General features: G+C 48.2%; 1 protein-coding gene across 1 annotated transcript in view; it reads left to right on the top strand.

Annotated features, from left to right (window-relative positions):
• The window catches only part of LOC110001758 (multiple PDZ domain protein), a gene marked incomplete at its 5' end in the record, with an annotated part of 5,312 nt that extends 4,385 nt beyond the window's left edge, over positions 1–927 (top strand). The window contains 1 exon segment of the mRNA XM_029282003.2: positions 1–927. This exon segment is cut by the window's left edge and continues 2,125 nt beyond it.
• Positions 928–6,807: the final 5,880 nt, after the last annotated feature.

Below are 6,807 nucleotides of genomic sequence, written 5' to 3'. Positions count from 1 at the left end.
AGTTTATTATGGGATAGAATTCAGCCTGTTGACGGTGTTCATGTCTTTAACTTATTAACGGTGCCATGTTCTGATCTCGTTTGTTTGATTTCACTGTTAGAAGATGTTAAAGCTGAACGTTATATAGATGATGTATATTTACGTGTCTCCATGGAGATGACTCTCAGGACTTGGTGGGCTCGGAGACCCCCTGTCGCCCACGGCAACAGATACAGTGTCTTCCACGTGTTTGTCATAGACAGAACGGATATTAAAGTGTCTCCGTGAAGCAGAACCGACGGACGTTCAGTGAAACAGACGGTTCCTGTTGGCAGGATGTGGTTAGCCTAGCTTAGCACAAAGACTGGAAACGGAGGGAAACTGTTAGCCTAGATTCTTCAAGAGTAAAGAGTAGATCTTCAGATATCTCTGAGTCAGATTTTACTCTTAAAAGTTCAAATGCTTTTTAAAATAATCTGTTTTACATGAACGCATCGCTCGCTAACAGAACATGTGAAATTATTGAGCTAATAAAATGTTTAGACGCCACATTTAATGTACGTGAACTTTTCTGGGGTCGTTCATTTGCGATGCTAAAAATCCCTTTAAGGCGTTTAAGAGCCACAAACATGAACCCTTATGTTTTATTCCTTGGGCTTCCCTCTGTTGATTTTATAACAGATATTTTCGTGTTTTCACATCTCAAGCTCCAAAACGACCTTGAAACACTTCAGCTCTGATGAATATTTCTCACGTTAACGTCAGCAGGTTTCACTGATGGAATCAACGTGTCCGGCCGTCTGTCGGCTCAGATGTTGAACGAGCTGTGAAAATGTTGTGAATGATCTTCATGTTCTTCTGATTATTGATTCTGTTTGTTTGTTTTGTCCTGAATCATCTGTGTTTTAATAAAAAGTAAATGGAGCACAACAACAACAACAACAACAAGACCTGCTGCAGTGTTTGATTTAGAGCACTAAACCACAGACGCTCCGCTGTCCCACTGTTTTTACAGGCAGTGAACTCAACACAGACGTTCTGCTGTCCCACTGTTTTCACAGGCAGTGAACTCACCACAGACGCTCCGCTGTCCCACTGTTATCACAGGCAGTGAACTCACCACAGACGCTCCGCTGTCCCACTGTTATCACAGGCAGTGAACTCACCACAGACGCTCCGCTGTCCCACTGTTTTTACAGGCAGTGAACTCAACACAGACACTCTGCTGACCGACTTTTTTTAAAATTTATTTTGGGCTTTTCATGTCTTTAATGCAGAGAGAGGACAGTGGATAGAGTCTGAAACCAGGGAGAGAGAGAGGACAGTGGATAGAGTCTGAAACCAGAGAGAGAGAGGACAGTGGATAGAGTCAGAAACCAGGGAGAGAGAGAGGACAGTGGATAGAGTCTGAAACCAGAGAGAGAGAAGACAGTGGATAGAGTCTGAAACCAGGGAGAGAGAGAGGACAGTGGATAGAGTCTGAAACCAGAGAGAGAGAGAGGACAGTGGATAGAGTCAGAAACCAGAGAGAGAGAGGACAGTGGATAGAGTCTGAAACCAGAGAGAGAGAGGACAGTGGATAGAGTCTGAAACCAGGGAGAGAGAGAGGACAGTGGATAGAGTCTGAAACCAGAGAGAGAGAGAGGACAGTGGATAGAGTCAGAAACCAGAGAGAGAGAGGACAGTGGATAGAGTCTGAAACCAGAGAGAGAGAAGACAGTGGATAGAGTCTGAAACCAGAGAGAGAGAGGACAGTGGATAGAGTCTGAAACCAGAGAGAGAGAGAGAGAGGACAGTGGATAGAGTCTGAAACCAGAGAGAGAGAGAGAGAGGACAGTGGATAGAGTCTGAAACCAGAGAGAGAGAGGACAGTGGATAGAGTCTGAAACCAGGGAGAGAGGACAGTGGATAGAGTCAGAAACCAGAGAGAGAGAGGACAGTGGATAGAGTCAGAAACCAGAGAGAGAGAGAGGACAGTGGATAGAGTCTGAAACCAGAGAGAGAGAGGACAGTGGATAGAGTCAGAAACCAGAGAGAGAGAGAGAGGACAGTGGATAGAGTCAGAAACCAGAGAGAGAGAGAGGACAGTGGATAGAGTCTGAAACCAGAGAGAGAGAGGACAGTGGATAGAGTCAGAAACCAGAGAGAGAGAGAGGACAGTGGATAGAGTCTGAAACCAGAGAGAGAGGACAGTGGATAGAGTCTGAAACCAGAGAGAGAGAGAGGACAGTGGATAGAGTCTGAAACCAGAGAGAGAGGACAGTGGATAGAGTCAGAAACCAGAGAGAGAGGACAGTGGATAGAGTCTGAAACCAGAGAGAGAGAGAGGACAGTGGATAGAGTCAGAAACCAGAGAGAGAGAGGACAGTGGATAGAGTCTGAAACCAGAGAGAGAGGACAGTGGATAGAGTCAGAAACCAGAGAGAGAGAGAGGACAGTGGATAGAGTCAGAAACCAGAGAGAGAGAGAGGACAGTGGATAGAGTCTGAAACCAGAGAGAGAGGACAGTGGATAGAGTCAGAAACCAGAGAGAGAGAGAGGACAGTGGATAGAGTCAGAAACCAGAGAGAGAGAGAGGACAGTGGATAGAGTCAGAAACCAGAGAGAGAGAGAGGACAGTGGATAGAGTCAGAAACCAGAGAGAGAGAGAGGACAGTGGATAGAGTCGGAAACCAGAGAGAGAGGACAGTGGATAGAGTCGGAAACCAGAGAGAGAGAGAGGACAGTGGATAGAGTCTGAAACCAGAGAGAGAGAGGACAGTGGATAGAGTCAGAAACCAGAGAGAGAGAGGACAGTGGATAGAGTCTGAAACCAGAGAGAGAGGACAGTGGATAGAGTCTGAAACCAGAGAGAGAGAGGACAGTGGATAGAGTCAGAAACCAGAGAGAGAGAGAGGACAGTGGATAGAGTCTGAAACCAGAGAGAGAGAGGACAGTGGATAGAGTCAGAAACCAGAGAGAGAGAGGACAGTGGATAGAGTCTGAAACCAGAGAGAGAGGACAGTGGATAGAGTCAGAAACCAGAGAGAGAGAGAGGACAGTGGATAGAGTCAGAAACCAGAGAGAGAGAGGACAGTGGATAGAGTCTGAAACCAGAGAGAGAGGACAGTGGATAGAGTCAGAAACCAGAGAGAGAGAGAGGACAGTGGATAGAGTCAGAAACCAGAGAGAGAGAGGACAGTGGATAGAGTCTGAAACCAGAGAGAGAGGACAGTGGATAGAGTCAGAAACCAGAGAGAGAGAGAGGACAGTGGATAGAGTCAGAAACCAGAGAGAGAGAGGACAGTGGATAGAGTCAGAAACCAGAGAGAGAGGACAGTGGATAGAGTCAGAAACCAGAGAGAGAGAGAGGACAGTGGATAGAGTCTGAAACCAGAGAGAGAGAGGACAGTGGATAGAGTCTGAAACCAGAGAGAGAGAGAGGACAGTGGATAGAGTCTGAAACCAGGGAGAGAGAGAGCGGGGAATGGGACGCACGCCCTGCCACTGCGCCACCAGCGCGCCCCTGTCTGACTTTTTTTTACAGGCAGTGAACTCACCACAGACGCTCCGCTGTCCCACGGTTTTCACAGGCAGTGAACTAACCACAGACACTCCGCTGTCCCACGGTTTTCACAGGCAGTGAACTAACCACAGACGCTCCACTGTCCCACTGTTTTTACAGGAAGTGAACTCACCACAGACGCTCCGCTGTCCCACTGTTATCACAGGCAGTGAACTCACCACAGACGCTCCGCTGTCCCACTGTTATCACAGGCAGTGAACTCACCACAGACGCTCCGCTGTCCCACTGTTTTTACAGGCAGTGAACTCAACACAGACACTCTGCTGACCGACTTTTTTTAAAATTTATTTTGGGCTTTTCATGTCTTTAATGCAGAGAGAGGACAGTGGATAGAGTCTGAAACCAGGGAGAGAGAGAGGACAGTGGATAGAGTCTGAAACCAGGGAGAGAGAGAGGACAGTGGATAGAGTCTGAAACCAGGGAGAGAGAGAGGACAGTGGATAGAGTCTGAAACCAGAGAGAGAGAGAGGACAGTGGATAGAGTCAGAAACCAGAGAGAGAGAGGACAGTGGATAGAGTCAGAAACCAGAGAGAGAGAGAGGACAGTGGATAGAGTCAGAAACCAGAGAGAGAGAGGACAGTGGATAGAGTCTGAAACCAGGGAGAGAGAGAGGACAGTGGATAGAGTCTGAAACCAGAGAGAGAGAGAGGACAGTGGATAGAGTCAGAAACCAGAGAGAGAGAGGACAGTGGATAGAGTCTGAAACCAGAGAGAGAGAAGACAGTGGATAGAGTCTGAAACCAGAGAGAGAGAGGACAGTGGATAGAGTCTGAAACCAGAGAGAGAGAGGACAGTGGATAGAGTCAGAAACCAGAGAGAGAGAGAGAGGACAGTGGATAGAGTCAGAAACCAGAGAGAGAGAGAGAGAGGACAGTGGATAGAGTCTGAAACCAGAGAGAGAGAGGACAGTGGATAGAGTCTGAAACCAGGGAGAGAGGACAGTGGATAGAGTCAGAAACCAGAGAGAGAGAGGACAGTGGATAGAGTCAGAAACCAGAGAGAGAGAGAGGACAGTGGATAGAGTCTGAAACCAGAGAGAGAGAGGACAGTGGATAGAGTCAGAAACCAGAGAGAGAGAGAGAGGACAGTGGATAGAGTCAGAAACCAGAGAGAGAGAGAGGACAGTGGATAGAGTCTGAAACCAGAGAGAGAGAGAGGACAGTGGATAGAGTCAGAAACCAGAGAGAGAGAGAGGACAGTGGATAGAGTCTGAAACCAGAGAGAGAGAGAGGACAGTGGATAGAGTCTGAAACCAGAGAGAGAGAGGACAGTGGATAGAGTCAGAAACCAGAGAGAGAGAGAGGACAGTGGATAGAGTCAGAAACCAGAGAGAGAGAGAGGACAGTGGATAGAGTCAGAAACCAGAGAGAGAGAGAGGACAGTGGATAGAGTCTGAAACCAGAGAGAGAGAGGACAGTGGATAGAGTCAGAAACCAGAGAGAGAGAGAGAGGACAGTGGATAGAGTCAGAAACCAGAGAGAGAGAGAGGACAGTGGATAGAGTCTGAAACCAGAGAGAGAGAGGACAGTGGATAGAGTCAGAAACCAGAGAGAGAGAGAGGACAGTGGATAGAGTCTGAAACCAGAGAGAGAGGACAGTGGATAGAGTCTGAAACCAGAGAGAGAGAGAGGACAGTGGATAGAGTCTGAAACCAGAGAGAGAGGACAGTGGATAGAGTCAGAAACCAGAGAGAGAGGACAGTGGATAGAGTCTGAAACCAGAGAGAGAGAGAGGACAGTGGATAGAGTCAGAAACCAGAGAGAGAGAGGACAGTGGATAGAGTCTGAAACCAGAGAGAGAGGACAGTGGATAGAGTCAGAAACCAGAGAGAGAGAGAGGACAGTGGATAGAGTCAGAAACCAGAGAGAGAGAGAGGACAGTGGATAGAGTCTGAAACCAGAGAGAGAGGACAGTGGATAGAGTCAGAAACCAGAGAGAGAGAGAGGACAGTGGATAGAGTCTGAAACCAGAGAGAGAGGACAGTGGATAGAGTCAGAAACCAGAGAGAGAGAGAGGACAGTGGATAGAGTCAGAAACCAGAGAGAGAGAGAGGACAGTGGATAGAGTCAGAAACCAGAGAGAGAGAGAGGACAGTGGATAGAGTCAGAAACCAGAGAGAGAGAGAGGACAGTGGATAGAGTCTGAAACCAGAGAGAGAGGACAGTGGATAGAGTCGGAAACCAGAGAGAGAGAGAGGACAGTGGATAGAGTCTGAAACCAGAGAGAGAGAGGACAGTGGATAGAGTCAGAAACCAGAGAGAGAGAGGACAGTGGATAGAGTCTGAAACCAGAGAGAGAGGACAGTGGATAGAGTCTGAAACCAGAGAGAGAGAGGACAGTGGATAGAGTCAGAAACCAGAGAGAGAGAGAGGACAGTGGATAGAGTCAGAAACCAGAGAGAGAGAGGACAGTGGATAGAGTCTGAAACCAGAGAGAGAGGACAGTGGATAGAGTCAGAAACCAGAGAGAGAGAGAGGACAGTGGATAGAGTCAGAAACCAGAGAGAGAGAGGACAGTGGATAGAGTCTGAAACCAGAGAGAGAGGACAGTGGATAGAGTCAGAAACCAGAGAGAGAGAGAGGACAGTGGATAGAGTCAGAAACCAGAGAGAGAGAGGACAGTGGATAGAGTCAGAAACCAGAGAGAGAGGACAGTGGATAGAGTCAGAAACCAGAGAGAGAGAGAGGACAGTGGATAGAGTCTGAAACCAGAGAGAGAGAGGACAGTGGATAGAGTCTGAAACCAGAGAGAGAGAGAGGACAGTGGATAGAGTCTGAAACCAGGGAGAGAGAGAGCGGGGAATGGGACGCACGCCCTGCCACTGCGCCACCAGCGCGCCCCTGTCTGACTTTTTTTTACAGGCAGTGAACTCACCACAGACGCTCCGCTGTCCCACGGTTTTCACAGGCAGTGAACTAACCACAGACACTCCGCTGTCCCACGGTTTTCACAGGCAGTGAACTAACCACAGACGCTCCACTGTCCCACTGTTTTTACAGGAAGTGAACTCACCACAGACGCTCCGCTGTCCCACTGTTATCACAGGCAGTGAACTCACCACAGACGCTCCGCTGTCCCACTGTTATCACAGGCAGTGAACTCACCACAGACGCTCCGCTGTCCCACTGTTTTTACAGGCAGTGAACTCAACACAGACACTCTGCTGACCGACTTTTTTTAAAATTTATTTTGGGCTTTTCATGTCTTTAATGCAGAGAGAGGACAGTGGATAGAGTCTGAAACCAGGGAGAGAGAGAGGACA

The sequence above is a fragment of the Labrus bergylta genome, chromosome 6, assembly GCF_963930695.1.
Source record: "Labrus bergylta chromosome 6, fLabBer1.1, whole genome shotgun sequence".
Taxonomy (NCBI): Eukaryota; Metazoa; Chordata; class Actinopteri; order Labriformes; family Labridae; genus Labrus; species Labrus bergylta.
This window is presented reverse-complemented; position numbering and strand designations above follow the sequence as displayed.